This window comes from Fundulus heteroclitus, chromosome 2 (assembly GCF_011125445.2).
Source record: "Fundulus heteroclitus isolate FHET01 chromosome 2, MU-UCD_Fhet_4.1, whole genome shotgun sequence".
Lineage (NCBI taxonomy): Eukaryota > Metazoa > Chordata > Actinopteri > Cyprinodontiformes > Fundulidae > Fundulus > Fundulus heteroclitus.
In genome coordinates this window covers 26,128,893-26,146,908 of record NC_046362.1, presented here as the reverse complement: position 1 = coordinate 26,146,908, position 18,016 = coordinate 26,128,893, and the positions used below count along the sequence as shown (strand labels likewise).

Sequence of the window (18,016 nt, the reverse complement as noted above, 5' to 3'; positions counted from 1 at the left end):
AATGTCAAGCCCTCTCACTGATTCTCAATGGGATTCAGCTCCAGACATTGTCTAGGCCATGCTACACCTATGAATGTGCTAATGGTTATGTGTTTGTTTTCTATTACAAGTGCTTTTTTTTGCATGTTGTTCAGATCTGTTCTCCTCTGACCAAAGCCCCTTTTTCCAAATGTTTGCTGTGTGTCAGGGTCCAACATGGCTTGTAGCCATGTCTTTTTCCCCTTTGGTGCTCTGGTTGCCATAGTGGTGCTTTACCAAGGGAGACTTTATACCGATAAATCCTCCCTTGACGCCCAGCCCCGGATGATTACTTTTACTGCGGTTAAAGTATTAGATAAAAAAAAACTGATGCCAAATATGACAGAGGATGAGAGGAAGGAGGACAGAGTGAGAAAACGGGAGAAAGGACAGAGACAAAAAGAAAACATATGGACCAAAATTACAGAACCGACAAACAGCTGGTGAAAAAGATAAAAATGAAAATAAAAATCCTCTTACAGCCATCATGGGGGCACTGGGGAAAGCCAACCATGAACAACTGCAAAGACAAAACTAACAGAAGAATACCCCCCCCACACACACACACATCCCACCCCAGGACCCAGGAACCCAGCAGCCTCACGCAACAGAGGCAGTTCCCACCTCAGGGACACCGCACATCCACCCAGAGGACAACAGAGGAGAGCCCGGGACAGAACCCCCATAGCTGTGGAGCAGAGGCCTCCCAGGAACCAGGGGCCACAGCCCACCAGGCCCTGGTCACCCAAACGTGAGTCACGTGCAGAATCCAAAGCCCCATAAAGGCTTGATTTGTCCAGGTTTGGAGTAGTGCCATACTTTCAATTCAATAAAATGTTATTCAATTCATGAAACATATCATCTCAAGGCACTTTCCAAAGTGAAATTCAGTCAGATTGGGTCAGAAATTTGTTCTCTGCTTTTAACCCATCACCCTTGGGGAGCAGCAGGCTGCCATGTGCGGCGCCTGGGAAGCATTCTGGTGTTAAGGGTCTTGCTCAGGGAGCCTGTTCAATCCCCAGGCATCGGGGGACAGAACCCCCATACCCATGGAGCAGAGGCCTCCCAGGAACCAGGGGCCACAGGCCCTGGACACCCAAACGTGAGTCACATGCCGAATCCCCCCAGGCACTGGGAATTGAACAGGGTGCTTGCATCCTTCTCTGAGTGCAAGCACGCTGCTCTAACCACTACACTAACACTCCCCATACACTGAGATGCAGCTCGGTAGGCAATTTGGGGGTAAGTGCCTTGCCCAGGGGCACATTGACATGTGGCAAGGGGAATTGACGACTACTCAACCCATCAAACCACAGTCGCTACTAAAGTAATTTTCTAAACTTGCCACATCGGGTTGTGATCCTGCAACCTCTTGACTGCCAATCTCAGAACTAAACCACTGTACCAAAGACCAGCGCCATACGCTGGTCATACGCTGTTCATACGCTGAACAGATGACTGTTGAGCTGCCTTTATCGACTGGGGGTTAGAGAAGACACAGCAGAGACACAATAAGACAGACAAACAAGCACAGAAGCACACATTGATCCAGTAATCTGCTTGATATTAGATGATAATAGCGGGTGATCTGTCTTCCCTGGATGATGTCACAGTTAAAAGAACGCCAGACCAGGTGTACCTACTATGAAGAAAAAAGAGAGAGAACAAAAAGTTATTTTCAGTCTGGAACAATTTTAAAGGTTTTATTTAATTAAAAAGTTATTAAAATCTACTAATCTGCAAAACAGTTTCTAACATTGCATGACTAAATAAACAATTACTGAAATGATTGTTAGATCCCATCAATCCTCTAAGTGCCATTAATTTCAGTTAATTGATAAGCTCATGGTCTGGAAGTGTTTTGGGCAATTAAAGCTTGGAAATTCAAACACAAAATACTATGTTAATGTAAATTAATACTATGAATGGACATTTCATTTCCCTTAGGCAAGTTAATAATAAGATCTTTAAGCATTTTTCTTATCTCAAAAATGTTGTATGCTTATGCATTGGTAAATGTGTTTTTTAATAAACAATTCTCTTTTCACTTTGACACATATTACCAATATTTTTTCTGTTTGCCATTAAATATTTTAGTATTAAATAAATTCACAAAATAAGAATACCAATGATTCACTCAATAACATATCTCTGAACTATAAACGGACAGATATTTTGCAATATCTTTATTTTATTTAGTTAATATTCTGTGTTTCGTCAACTGCCCTATGGTCCTTGTATTAAACAGTTTTGCTCATTGTCTCTGACAACCAGGACCCCACATGTTAGGATGTTGAAAAAATACCTGCCTCGTGTATAAAATAGAAAACAATAAAAGAGCAAACCAAAGGAAATTTATTTCAATAGGAATTCACATCAAGGTCTTAGATCAGAGTTTAAACAAATAAAGCCTAAAACAGTTAATTTTCAGACGATAGTAAAGCATTATTTTTTTCGGAGTATTTCCAAAATAAGTCCTATGAGTACACGGTCATATTAAATGTCCTTCACAACCACAGCTATTCAGAGCTATTCAGAGTTAAATTTAAGCAGCTTTTTTCCCAGCAGAGTAAAGATAATGTGACTTTTCCTAAAACAGAAGAGTTACCAACAGATTTAAAAAAAAATCTTCAAAAGATCAAAAATTGTGGATTAGCTTGAAGGTAGCTTTTATGTGTAATTGGCTTAAAACATAATTAAAGAGGAAAAGACACGTCTAATCACACTGACAGTTTTCTAAACAAAAAATAAAGTCAAAGATATTTGTCTTTCTGTTAAACCACAAAATCATGAGTTTGACACCATGAATCAGATTGTACAAACTCCTCAGATACAGGATTTCAAAGCATCCAGCAACAGTTGAATGAGATTCAGATCAGCGGATTTTGTCTTGCTCCAACCATTTGTGTTGTCTTTCCTGTTGTGTTTAGAAGCGCTGTCTGGTTAAAAACATTACTTTCCACAGTCAAACCGATTAAGATTGTCCTCAAGCATGTCATTGCGAGACACCCAAATTTACACTTTGGCGATCCTCCAGAAAAGAGATTCCTGTCCTGCAACATAATTGAAACACCATTTTATCAGAATCAGCTTTATTTGGCAAGTTTCTGCACACAAACAAGAACATTTGACTTAGGTCTGTCTTTTTTGTGAATATATAAACAGGGAAATAAAAACTAAACCTTTTTGGGAACATGTACACATACAGAATTTTTAGAAAAGAGGAAGACAAGGTTAAAACAGTCCTAATTAGCATGGTATCGATTTGAATATGCTGACTGTTAAGTGTTCATCAGTGAGACAGTCTGGGGGAAGAAACTGGAAGAAAAACCGGTAAAAACTTGGTAAAAAGACAACAGGTAAAAACATAAAAACAAAAGGAAACCTTAAAAAAGAAGAAAAAAAAAACGTGCTTCAAAGATTTTTTTTAAAGAAAGACATTTTGTAACATGCTATGAAATTAAAAATGATTCTATTATGGGAAAACCATTTTTTAAGGAATGCATATTTTAAAAATGTCAGATTCAAATGAATGTAAAACCTTCCCTTGAGACATTTTGACATTGTTTTTTAATGTATAAGCTGAATTAAATGTATTAAGAATTTGTAATGTTCCTGTACTGTACTTTTGTTGTTGTTGCTGTTGTTTGGTTTTACCAAAACAGGTTTCTCTTGTAAATTAGGTCTTGGCTCTTAATGAGACATCCCATATAGATAAAAGGTGAATAATAAAATAAAATACATAGCACATCTTAACCCTCCCTAGGACCAGGATTGTATAAAGGTCCATTGAAATTATTTCGATTTTTATAGCTTTGGAGTTGTAAAAAATAAACTAATACAATTCAAGTAAATTTTATTTATATAGTGCCAATTCAAGAAACATGTCAAAAATTTAAACTAACAAAAACACACAAACAAACAAAACGAGAAAACATGTATAATAATTGAGTTCTCCTACCTTTTACAACACCTTTCAGTATCATGCATTTATTCACTATTACCATGTGGGTTTGAACATGAAAGGAAAATTAAACTGCAAAAACCAAAGGGCAAATCTAATCTGCACTAAAGGCTTAAACAGCAAAGATAAATTAATAACTAAAATTTTTTAAGAAATATCCATCTATCATCCAGTAAAGAAAGGAACCCTGCCTAACTGACCTGATATGACAATATCAACACAATTTCTCATTTGCTATTTTTTGTCTGTAGGCCACCATTACCAGTATGACTAGTGTTTGACCAGCAGAGGGTGACAAATTACTTCCTTTGGAGAAGTTCATTCATCAGCTCGTTTCTTATTCAGTAAAAGTTTGAAACTAGTTTTATTTGTCTTATTTGTTCAACAAAGTTAATCTAAAACGTAAATGTGACCGACTGCTATCAATTATCACCGATAACAACAACAACTATTCCAACATCTCCCCAATACCAGCCGGGTTAACTTGGTGAGTGAAGTTATAAACACTAAACAATGTCATACATTTTAAATTCAACTTTTACTGCCTACAACCCCCCAAACGAGTCTCTGAGGCTGCCCGCCGCGGTTCAGGTCAGTTCCTGCAAAGCAAACACGAGACTCGCGCTGAGCCAGGGCTCCTGTCCGCGAGGCACGCCCCTCGCGCCGCTGTCACTGCTCGACAGTTTGTCAGACAGCTGCTGCATCCAGCTCGTGCTCCTCGCTTCTCGCCTCGCGGGCTTGTTCAGTTCGCTTAGCAGGGCAAGGCGGCGGCGGCGGGGTGAGGAAGGCGATTCAGTCCGTTTGACCCGCATCGATTTCAGCGGAGCTAGAGCCGAGGAGGGTGAGAGAAGCCTTTATTTCTGGGACAACATCTGCGCGACGGCACCCCTTTGACAGCGAGGCAGAGAATGAGAATAGAGGACTTAATTTCCTCTAGTAGGTGCATCCGAGCAGAGGAAAAGTCACACCTAAAGGTAAGCAGCCGGTGCCAGCATGGTGTACGCTTTTAAAAATAAATAAATATTAGAGCTTGGAATCGCAATTTGAGAGCGCTGTAGACTTAGTTCCTAATACGGTGGTTTTGCGCTTTTATTTTTCAATAAATAAAAGTGGTTTAGAGAGAAAGCAGCGACTGCTCACACGTGTGCAAGCCCCGACGGCTTCACGTTTCAGAAATAGATGATTGAGAACTGCCTTTTCTTGAATTTAGATGGCGTAACTCTCTCTCTGCGGTAGGAGCTGTAAATGAGAACTTCTGTTTGCGGAATTTCTCATTCTGCAACCCTGTTTTTTCTTTTTGGTGGGGGGGGGGGGCTTTCCAGCAGTCTCACCGCGATGAGAGGAGAGTAAATGTGTAGGCTGCTGTATGTTGGCACATTATTAAAAATATATATCAAGAAGGATGCGTTGACTACTCCTTCTCTTTTCTAAAGCCATTTCTTAATCTCTTTCAATCTTGACAGACTTGAGTTCCGGATTCTGTTGGTGCACAGCACACAGCTCGTGAGTCAAGCGTCAAAATCAGGAACTGTAACTTAACATCTTCTTATGGATTTAAGGCCAAAAGTAAACACGCTCTGAGGGCCTAGAATAAGAAGGATTACACAGACGGTCTCCAGCAGGCAGAAGTAGGCCAGTGGCTGGTGAGTGTGTGTCATGTCGAGCGTGGTCTTCTGTGTGAAGGGTAAATCCAGACCATCTCCCAGGTTTGTGTGTGTGTGTGTGTCTGAGTTGGGGGGGCTGCATGCTGTCTGGGTGAGTGATCTCCATCCGGGTGCAGCCTTCCTCCACCATCAAATGGCCTGGTGGCCTTTTGCAGCCAACTTTAAGGGTTTAAGGCAGAGAAGACCGAAACTATCACGGTGAACCCACCAATAAACTAAATGCACAATACTGCAAACCAAACAAATAAAGCAGTCTGATTTCTGCAGGAAAAGGGAAGTGTAAATTATTGCGGATTTTGCTTCACGTTGCTAAGTCGGCTTTTGGGGTAAAAAGTTCAATAAAAACAAAAATGAGAACAGTCGGAAGACAAGATGAGTAGATTATGGTTTGCATTTTAGGCCGATTTTTTTTTTTTTTTTTAATTTGATGAAACTAGCTATCTAACACAAATTTGTGCCATTCTCGAGTCGTGCAGGAATCACTCCAAGGGCCGTAAATGGGGCCCCCGGGGGGCTGCCCTCTGGACAACCCTGTTGTCCTCCGTTACCTGGGTGCATTTTATCTCAGTGTCTTTTCTCTGTTTGCCATATTGGATAGTAACATGTACCCATTCAGGACCTTTTAATAGCCTAGACCAAGATAAAGTCACATTTCTCCTTAATTATATATTTCTAACACATCAAATGGGCACGGTAGTCGTCTCAAGTGCACTGAAACTCTTATGTCATAACCTTTTTCGATACAATCGAGAATAGCAATGTATTCACTGATAACATCACCCTGCTTCAACACAAAGCTGCGATGAAACCACAACGTCGAGCCCCTCTCTGAGCCGCCTCTGGCCATGTTCTGCACAGATGTCAGCTTTCATGAATGAAGCCGGCGTCGGGGGTCCATACGGTGCCTGGAGTGGAACCGAGCAGGGTTGACTCTGAGAGTCGGAGATAAAATATGAGCCGGAAGTCTCCCAGTCCAAAGGGTCCAGAACACACATGGCGAATGGTGGCCAATTAAGTTTGTTGTGTTTACAGCGTCACCCTGATGAAACTAGCTAATAATTTAACAGATTAATGCACCAAAGTGGTTCAGGCTCCAACTCTGTATCTGTGAGATGGCTCTGCACATGCAAACCCAATCCATGGCGGCACCACCGCACAACTTGCAGGACTTTGCGGACCTGAAGCTCACAGTCTTTGGTGCCAGACACTACAGTACACCTTGATGGGTCAGGGTTGCTTTGGTAACAAGAGGTGAACCAAAACACAATTAGGCACATTGTGAAAGGCTTTAAATGCTAAATATGATGTCCTTCTTACATAACTTTAGTTTTTCAAGCTACACATTTGCACGGCCTCTTGGCAGTTCTGCTTTCTGGTTATCTGTGACTGCATGACATAATTCGGCTCATTTATCTCTATTGTCGCGCCTGAGTATTGACAAGATATCGTCCATCAACTGTTTTAGTGGAGTTTTTTTTCTTATAGTTAGTGGGTGGTGCTTTTTAGAATCTCTTCGACTTTTGTTTTTTCTGTGTTCTTGTGTCACGTTTAGAATTAATGTCCAAATCAGAAATCCTATCAGAGTCAAAAATAAAAGTCTTTAGTCCTGGTGAGTCACCCTGGTAGTAGAGTACCCTCTACTAAAAACTTCAATTTTCACCTAGAATCCAGCTACCCCGTTTGACTCTAAGAAGTGAATAAAACTTTTTTAAGACAGTAATCTGACAAACCGCTCTTTTAGCAGCTGAAGCCACGTGCTGGCAGAGCATGTGAGCTTAATGTTTGTCTGTGGATCAGCACAGGGCAGCATTGGTCTCTTTTATCAAGGCTTTTTCTTTTCTAGCTTGAATCTGTGATTAAGTCTTATTTGCGGTCCCAGTCAGCTTGATGATTTGATTTTGTGTAAAGGCATTTAAGCATGAAGCTCGTCTGTGGAGGCAAGCGTTGTTATCGCAAGTGTTGTATTAGCCATAAATAAATAGCTTGGTTGGATAACTAGTGGTACGTCGGCAGGTATAGAGTCTTTTCCACGTTGCTTTTATTGCCGTTTTCTGGTTTCTTTCAAAAGTCGTCAATCAGTGGGATCCATTGTATTCTTTTGTCATAATATTATTTCACTAGAAAGGCAACAATAGGCCTTTTCTCTGCCTGAATGGTGGCTCTATGATGGACGTCAAAGGGCTACAAATGTACCAGTGTCACAAAACGCACCCAATAGGGATGCTTTTAGCCGGCTTCAGAAAACAGGCTTTATTCTAGCTGTGTGGCTGTTGAATTTGAGTATAGTCTCTTGAGAAGGACTTAGACATTTTTCTAGATTAGAAAATAACAATAGCCATAATGCCGGACCACGCGGTCTCTTACAGGATTTCCTCTTAGAGACAAATACAGCCATACTCACACCTATACGTCTTCTGTCAAATAAAGCTACATATGTGTTGCTTAAGATAAAAACTGAGCTGATGAACCCTGATCTGTCAAATACCGCCTGTCGTTTGGCAATAATTATTTCCCGTTGTCAGCAGGAAAACGTATTTAGCATTTTATGCTGGCAACGTTCGACAGTTTGTGTCGTACCTGCCCTTTATTCTGATTCCAATTGATTGAGAAAAGGAAGACTTCGCTTTAAAGCGGCCACAAGTCTGTCACAGTGACGAAAAAAGATAGAGCCTTGCAAAAGCATTCACATTTTGTCATATATTACAACCAGAAAGATCTGTGTGTCTTATTAGAAAGGCCAACACAAACTGCTGCTGTGAAATGGGAGAAAATCCGACACACAGAAAAATCCGAAAATCGCAGCGTGCATTCGGATTCACTACCTCTTATTGCAATTAGTGCAACTCTTTTGGGGTATGTCTCAACCCATTTTGCACAACTAGAAACTGAAATCTATACGCATTCCTCTGTGCAAAATCAATCGGATCGGAAGGAGAGCGCTGGTGAACATCGTTTTTCCAGGTCTTGCACCAAGTTCTCATCCTGATACACATCCGAACCTTCTTGCACACGAACGCGGCTTAATCTAAACCATCCCATTGCGGCTTTGGCTGCATGTTAAATATTGTTGTCCTGCTGTAAGAGGAAATCCTGCCACAGCTGTACCTTGCTTGCAGCCCCTAACAGGTCTTCCAGGAGTGCTGTGTATTTAGCTCCGCCCATTTACCCATCAGCTCTGACCAGACTCCGTCTCCCTGTTTAACACAAGCGTCCCCACCGCAGGTTCAAAGCAGTGTTCTGTGTTGGTAGCTAAAAGATGCAAACGCTGGCCGTCCTCTGATGGGAGCATGTTTGCTGCGTCTCCTGCTTTGGGTTCAAATGGCCGACGCGTTACTCTGAGTTCAGCGTAGCTGTGCGTCGACCTGCCACGTACAGAGCAGACTAAATCTGGCCAGAGCTGGTTTGTCGGTCCATTACCTAAAGCTATTTCCAAATGCTTATCGTTGAGGCTGCTGATGTCAGACGGTTTAAAAGAGCGCGATTTGTCACCACCACTCGAGAAGTGGCCGATAGCTCCCTGGGATAATAGTTGCAGACCGTGCATTCTTTGGCATTTCTGTAAAGGCTATATTTGGTTATCTTGGAATTTCCCCCGTCATGGTCGTGTCATGTCACTTTGTCTCTGTTTTGGATGCCACTCTGACTTTGTTTTTGCTCCAAATACTCAGTCACCCTTTATTTTTAAGGAAGCTACACCCTCCCCCCCCCCACACCCCACCTAAGACGCTTTCCTTTGCATGCCCCACAGATGTCTGCCTTTTGTTCTTTCAAACACAATCACACGATCTTCAGTCATTTCTGATTGGCCCCTAACTCAAGAGCAGCTCGCCCTGGCAGTAGTTGGGTAGGAGCCTGACGGTGTCTCGACCTTTGGGAATTATTTCACCGTTCACCCACATTGATCGTGCACAGGTCTGCTGAATATCCACAAAGAACATCGTTTTTTTTCTTTTACCACGCAACGGTGCTGAACATGTGAATAGTAAATAAGGTCTACAGAGAAGACTTTCTGTAGTTGAAAGGCAGCATTAAAAAACAAGGTGTGATGCATGTTGCCGCTTCTCTAAATAAAAGCTGAATTGTGCATTTCTTGTATTAACTGGATAAACGTTCTCTTTTAGTCCCCGCTGCCTACATCGTGGCTGCAGCCATGCCACTATGAAGATCCAGTTATGAGAGCCGGGCTTTCCCAGCAGTGTCCGGTGCTTTTGTGTGTTTATGAATACTTTTCCCTTGACATTTCTGTCCTCTTCATACCATGTTTTCCAAAAGCCGCGCCGCTCCAGAAAGCAAGGCCTCCCCTGGTGGGCCCACTATAATCAAACATCGTAACCTTTCTGTTATGATTAATAGACTCCCCTGCCTTCATTTTCTCCATGTGGAAACCGCTGTAAGGCTAGGTCAGCGGCAAGGTGGGGTAACCCAACTTCCTCAGCCTCCAGCATGTTCTTTCCCCTTCGTAAAGATAAAAAAAAAGGTCTTGGAGCCTCAGCATGGGTATTGTTGATGCGGAATCTTTGTTTTTAGCTTCTTCTTCTTTTTTAACTAAAGGGAAAATGGCGACACAGCGTGAAGGCTGGAGAGATGAGCCCCTTGAGAACACCCAGTTATTCTGGGTGCTGTGCCTTTCCCCAGTCACTGTACACTGGATGTTTTGCCCCCTGGTCTGCACAGTTCACGTGTTCCTTATGTTTTCTACGTATAAACAGCCCAGGAAGACAGCGTATCGCCTGTTTAGTATACTGTGGTTGCCTCTAAAATTTCACAGAAGTTGTCTTTTCTGTCATTGATCAAACAGGCTTAGTATTATTACCCCCCACCCCCCCAATTTAAGCAACAATTCCCATTTCCTCTTGTCCCATAGTACACTTCAACTCTTTAAAAAAGTACTCGTGTACTATTTGCTCTGTTGAGAGTCAACAGACAGTATGAGAAAGTAGGTTGACGAACCCTGGGGTTAGGTAAACAAGGAGTCCGTCACTCCGTCACAAAGACAAAACATGTCTGCCTGGCGGAGGCTTTGATTGTTTTGTCTGAAGGGGGCTGATGGCAGCATTTCCACTAAATATTTACTGCACGGCCATCAAGCGTCACCAAACCGAGTCTAAAGCAAACTGTACAGCTTTTGTATGTCACATGGAAGGTCTTTAGTTTTGTTGAACAACATGCTGGTGTCAGGTTTGACTATATTAACAGTATTGTGTGGATTTTTTTTTTTTTTTAAGTTTGTGATGCACATGGAAAAAGAAAAACGCTTTATAGGAAGGTAGGGTGTGTGGAACAGCATCTTCATTTTACAGGTGACAAAAAAAAGGATAGCTAGGATAGCCCGGTATTTAGCTCTATTAATTTTCCCAACGATTAAAGAAAAATACCCCCACAGCATGATGCCCCCAACCCTGTGGTTTCAAGCTGTGTTTCCCCCCCCCCAGAACCCAGTGCAGTGCGTCTTATCTGAGCACCTTCTTCCATCTTTTTACTGTACCTCCTCCAAGGCTGGTGGCACACTGAAAAGCACACTCGTTATCGTTTTATTTTAACAAAGGGTTTCTTTATAGCAACTCTAACATAAAACATCACTAACGCCAATATCAGCAGGTTCCCCTACCAGAGCTCAGGATTGCTGCAGCTCCTCCAGAGTTGCCACAGAGACCTCTTTGCTGCTTCTATGATTATTGCTCTACCCTGTACGCTTAATGCCACGATGTTGTAGGTTTGCAGATGTGCCATCCTCCTTTTTCATTTTGAAAAGAAGAATTGAACAGTGCCTTGTGAGACGCACAAAGCTTTGGGTGTAGTCTTGCTTTCAGATTTTGATTAGTGAAAAAAAGAAAGAAAATCTTTTGTCCAATTTTCTTTCACATTAATTACTGATCTTCTTTGTGTTAGTCTTTCCGATAAAATTTGAATAAAATAAACCTAAGCTTATGGTTGCAACTTTATATTCCCAACTGATCTTTAGGCCTGTTGGGGTTCTTCTTCCCTTGCGGTCTGCATGGGGTGTGCGTTGGAGTTTGTGTCATTCCTGAGGAGCTCTTTCCCTAACCTTCCTCTGAAGAACGAGAGGTTGTTGAACATCTTGTGAGCGCTTGCTTTGATTTGCTGTGGGGCTGACTTGGTAATTCATGGTTTCTGAAAGGGGCTTTTAATTACACGCATCTTATAAACTGCCACAAAATCCAAATAAGGTAAGAGAAAAAGCAACAAAGAGAGTGTTGAGAATGGCCTCGACTGCGAGTGTGTGTGAAATTATGTGGACCTTGAATGGGAGCTCCTGTTCCATTACTAAAATTTCTTTTACTCCTTGCTAAAAATAGAAAAATCACCTCCTTGTGATCCTCACATTGCTCCCTTGCCGCTCTCGTCTTTTATTTTTGGTTTGGGCTGAACACACTTTAATGCGCACACTGCGCGTCTGACTCCCATTACAAATCTAGAGCTCTGAAGCCATCTGGGACCAGAGACCTCTTCATGTGGAAATTGAAGCCATGCGGTAGCTTGTTAGTTTCCTATTTCAAACTGGAATGGTCTGTGTGGTGTTTACAACCACCGTGAAGCTGAAGTATTAAGCTAATGTCATTTAGAGGATATAACCATAAACTGCACTGCAGTTGACATGGTATTTTCTTAATACCATGAATGGGTACTGTCATAACCAGAGTAAAAATTATGAATATGAAAAATTATTTAACCCCTTATATCTTTCCTCTGCTTTTTTTTGCCAGTACAAATTTTTTTGAATAAAACAAATTTTAATATCAGATAATGATTTTTTATTTTATTTACTTTATTAACACTACTATAGAGAGATTGTAAGCCACTCTGTTCTGCAGAACTGTTCAAATTGGAGGGTTTTCAAGCAAAAATAACCTGATTAACAACATTTTAATCACATTTGATGGAGATGGCTACAAGTTTAACTCCTCCTAGCCAGTAGGTGGCGTACTACAGTTGTACTGTTGGTCAGCTGGTTGCCATGTCCTTTGGTTTGCATTAGCAAACATTTAGCTTACCTGTCTAGAAGGAAATTGTCGACCTCTGCGTGGCTCCTGAGCCTCATTGCTTCCTTTAGTCGGCACCAATGCTTGACCGAGGTTCACCGTCGTTTTGCTTGTTTTTTGGTCCGCTTTAATCTGAGAAATGTAACGCAGAGAAGAAGCCATTTCTCAGCACTGTCACAGAGCTACTATTACTATTTGTGTCAACATTGGCATCGTAATCAGAAATAAACATATATTTTGGGCCCATCAAGATTTATAAAACATTTATTTATATACTATATATTTATTATTCCAGTAACATTAATACTTGTATTCTGCACAACTTTAGACGTTCTGTGGATGTTCTCGTTTAGACTGTCTTGCTGCATAGCCCAAGTATGTTTGAGTTTAAGGCCATGTGTGAATGGCTGGACGTTCTTCCTTCAATATTTCCTGGTAAAGAATTCATGGCACCATCTGTTTCAAAAGGTCTGCCAGGTCTTAAGGGATGAAAACGGTTCTAGAACATGACCCCAGGGTTTCCCTCCAGATATTATAAGCCTGGTGGGCTGAAAGCTGAGAGTGACATAAAATGGTAAAAAAAAAAAGCTCCCGGTCTAAATAGCTAGCTGTTATTAACTCGACGCACATTACAGCAACGCGGCTGTGTTCTGCACGGTAGCGTGCGGACTGCCAAGAACCCACAGCGACACCTACCGCCAGGACTGGTCCAGAATAAAAGGTTTCCTTCTTTTTGCATTTTAGCCTATCATGTAGGTTAATATTACATTCCCCCAACCAATCACAATGCAGACCCAGGAATGCCCCGCCCCCAAGCTCCACCCTCTTCAAAGAATACAGAGAACACACGTTCTTTTTAATTTTTTTTAAAACTTGCAGTTTTGATAAAAAGTTGGTTGAATAAAGGGTTGAGGTAATTAAGCAACAGCATAAAATGTCCAGGGCTGCACTTAAAATTGTTTGTTGATAATTATCGATGTCAATCAATATGATTTTTATTTTATCAATATGCTTTTTTTTCTATATCGTCCAGCATTAACTCTGATGACCCTACAATACTCGCTGTCTTAACCCATTTATTTTTTCTTAAAGGAGCAATAAGTAAGATATTTACTGTAAAATCAACCTAAATGATTCTCCTTTCTCACCCAGGATGGATGTAACATTCCCTATAAACAATCGGTCCTCTCCATCAACAATGCCTTAGTCACATTTTTCTCCTTTCAAACATAGAGGTACGGTCCGGAACTACTTTGATTCAGAGTGTAGCACATGTTTACTTCCTGGTTCCTGAGCCAATCGTATGAGAGTTCCCATGGTTCTCCAAACAGAGCGCAGCATTTGGTATTTTATTTTGGCAAAAGAGCAGCAGCCTGCTAACATGGAAGCCAGTAAGAGAAGCAGACCAGAACATATCACATACCTATCCCGTGGAGGTAAAAATTCAGTCAACAATGGACTGTGTAAATGGTGGGCGTACGTGAAAGGCTTTGCGTTTTGTTGCTCTGATTTTAACCACTAGGTATTATTATTATTATTATTATTATTGGTCCTTTAACTCCAGTTTTCTGTCAGATGAAATGACCCACGGACCTCGTTGGTCCACTGAATATCTTCCCAAAAGTCTTGGGGATAACCAAGATGTGTGCTTCATAAGTGTGGGGGAGGTGATTGCGTTGTTTTTGATCACCAGTGGTTTTCGCCTCATAACACTGCCATCAGTGGATTTCTTTTTTTACCCAGTCTCTTTCTTCAATTTGAGTCATGGCTGTGCAATTTTGCCAGAAATCAAAATAGCGGTTTATTTCAAATATGATTGCGAATTAATTTGGACTTTCCCAGAAAAAAGTCCAGACTTTTTGGACTTTTTGGATTAACCAGAAGCAACAAAAATGCCCTGTAGATAGAGATGTTTGTAAGCAAGGACTATTTAAAACAAGTTGAACCATTTTTTTTTTATTAACCAGAATATTCTTATTCAAGAGAATAGCTTGTTGTGTTGGACATCAATCTTTGTTCAACATAAAGTGCAACCAACAAACAAGTCAATGTATTAAACAGTTTGACCAGTACTTAATGCTATGATGAGATTCCTGAGTGTTTCTGGTTAAAAAAAAGTATTGATTATATAAACTCTAAAAAAATTAGATCATCTCACTGCTGCAACTCTCTCTACCAACACCTAAATCATGTGTCTTATCCATTATTGTTACGTAGCCAAAAATTGCAGACCTCTGCGATTTGGAAATTGTGTTATTCTTTTTTTAAATTGTGATTACTTTGCAAATGCGATTAATTGTCCAGCCCTAATTTGAATAATAAATGATGTGCTTAACTGAGGCAGCTTAGGTCTACAGAGCTTCAGATGGTGTTCTTGGTCCTTTTGTTTGCTCCCTTTAATGAACCCTTGGAGTAGTTTTGGTAAGCTAGCTACAGCTGGGTGGGTTCACACCTGTTCTGTGTGTGTGTGTGTGTGTGTGTGTGTGTGTGTGTGTGTGTGTGTGTGTGGGTGACAGCTTTCACTTTAACAAAGCTTTAAATGTGATGTTTCTAGACTGACATTTGGCTTCCCTTCTGTTTTGACTTGCTTTAGGTTTTGGCCACAATGTGTTGCTTTTTGAGATCTTTTGGCTTATTTCATGTTGTTCTATTTGAGTGATCTTGATTGTACAGGTCTTCCAAGCAATCATTCCTGGGTGTGGATAGTAAAATTGAGCTGAACCTTTGTGGCTGACCACAATTAAATCATTTCTTAAAATCTTCTTGGTGTAAAATACTGAACTTGATCATGAATTTAGAACCTATTAAAGGTGTTTTAGTTTTGCATCTTAAAAAATATGCTTTGATGGGTTTTTTTCCCCCCATATTTGGGTTAACTGTAGTCCTTGCAGATAGTTTATGATGATTGGACACAGATAATAATAAGAAAACTATAAAGGTTTTCCTATCTCCTTACCCTATGTTCGTTTTATCTGAGTTGGCGTTCTTTGGGTGACGTACACGTTTCTACTCATCCTGTGGTAGGAAGAAATAAACCTCTGCTCTCCTCTTGAGTCATGCAGTCAGCAGTGTGGGTTTAGCTTTTGAGTGCCAGTCAAAGAACCTTAATTAAAATTTAATCAGAACACAGTAATCCATAAACCGACCCTTTTTTGAGGTTTCAGTGCAACAACCTTATACTGTACCTACGTTTGTACTTGTAAACAAGAGTCACGTTAGATGAACATCCTTTACCCTCACCACACCCTGAGGCTGCTTTGAGCTGCAGGTTTAGGGTTCAGCCCTCTAAAGCGCTGGGAGTGAATCCACATGAAAACACACAGACCTCTCTGTACAGGGCAGCTTGAGTTTTTCCACAGACTAACAGTTTGCTGCTCTTTCTAATCCCAGGCTTTCATTCTTCTTGCGCTCTTGTATAATCCTCATCCTCAAATCGGATTCCATACAGATTAAGATTGATTAAAGACAGAAAGACGGATGACAAAAAAAAAGTGTAAACATGACCGGGAATTTTTTTTATTTTTTTTTTTGCTTTAGCATAAAACAGCTAGGAAGGACTTGGGTTTTGCTTTTAAGTTGGTTAAGTAGATAGTTTGTTTTTTTTATTAGGCTAAAAGAAACAAATGAATGACCTTATGGTTACCCATTTATTACCAGAGCTCTGTGTAATTGCATTACTCATCTTAATTATTTTACCTACAAAGTTTTTTTTTTTGTTTTATTTTTTACGCCTGACTTTATCATTAATCCTTTTAATGTGGTTTACACACAAAGCATACAAAACATGGAGAGGAAACCTTGTTGATGAATTGGTAAAGGAAGTTTTGACTACTGCCCCTCTCCCCACAGCGCTGGTATTAGCCGAGTGTGATTCAGAATGCTTTGCAGGCTGTTTGTGGTAACAACGAGGCACTGAGAGCCTATATACGCGAGCTCAATTTAGAGCTCTGTCATAACAGGAAATGATGTCACCTCAGCCGAAGGCTCGAGGCGGCCCGTCCTGTCAACAAACAGGTTAGCAAAAGTTTGATCTGGGAGAAAGTTTTTCGTTCGTTGTGCATTTATTATCTATAACAGTCAGTCCAAAAAACCGGTCTAATGTTTGGCGGACCTCGCACCCGTCTGTGACGTTCTCTGCTGCTTATTTTCATTCACAGACTTGCTTTCATCCGTTTTATAAAAAAATAAAATAAAATAAGTGGCCCGTTATTCAGGCATTGTTAAAACGGGCTATACCAGTAGCAGGGAGACCCAGTTTGTTGTCCCGTTATTTTTTTTGTTCTTCCCAAACCTGTTATTGAAGGAGTGGCAGCCACTGGTTTCCTTTTTTCCCCAACACAATAGTATCAGCATTCAGGAGACTCAGCGCAGGAAGTAAGCATCCAGAACCTAAGAATAAAGCGAAGCACACCTTTTATGGTCATTTATCCACTTGCCGACAATTCAAAGCAGTTACACCAAATTCCTAGTAATGTTTAAATGAGGGGTAAAAAACAACTTTTTTAGAACTGGGCTTGTAGTGAATCATGTTAGGTGGAACTTTGCTGAAATATGCAGTTTTTTGTTTGTTATAGTAGAACAAATTATTAATGAATCACAAAAAAATGATGTCGGATTAACACAAAAACTATTTGGTGTTTTGTAAAAAGAAAAAAAGAAAAGTGTTTGTGTACCTACAATATTCATTACATTTCAAAAGTATTATTACTACACACAACCACAAATTATTCTTAAACAGATGAAGATAAAGAAGTACATAATTGAGGAAGTGAATGCAGAAAGTATTTAAAAACGTATGGTGTAGATTTAGTTTCCTGCCCCCTCCATTGTGATGCGTCCAAAGAAATTCCAGTGGTACCTTTTTTAGAAGTCACCTTATTAAAAGATCCACCGGTGATTTAATCTCAGTATGAATAAAGCTATTCTGTGAAGGCCACATATTTTTTTTTAGAACACAAATGAACAGCTTTTAAAGCACAATTGGGTTATAAACCAAGATCCAAAGATTTGAATGTCTCACAAAGCACTGACAACTAGGGTGGGTAATGTGGACTTTAAATTTTTCTCCGTGTGTGAGTGTATATATATATATATATATATATATATATATATATATATATATATATATATATATATATATATATATATATATATATATATATATATATATATATATATATATATATATATATATATATATAAAACGATAAAAGTGATGATAAAAGACTAGTTACAGCTTCTTGCAGTCGTCTTCAGGTAACTGTGTGGCTGTGACTGCATGTCAATTATTGCCTAATAAGCACAAATATCACCTTTAGAAAATTAAAAAAGTTAACAATATTGACCACAAAATTCAAAATGTTTCATCA

The 18,016-nt window shown here is 40.3% G+C and overlaps 1 protein-coding gene across 1 annotated transcript in view; it reads left to right on the top strand.

Moving 5' to 3' along the window:
• The first annotated feature begins 4,643 nt into the window (after positions 1 to 4,643).
• Positions 4,644 to 18,016, top strand: part of si:dkeyp-19e1.3 (USP6 N-terminal-like protein) — a 36,945-nt gene continuing 23,572 nt past the window's right edge. Inside the window, 1 exon segment of the mRNA XM_012853249.3 lies at positions 4,644 to 4,956. The gene's annotated coding sequence lies outside the window, so the exon portion shown is untranslated.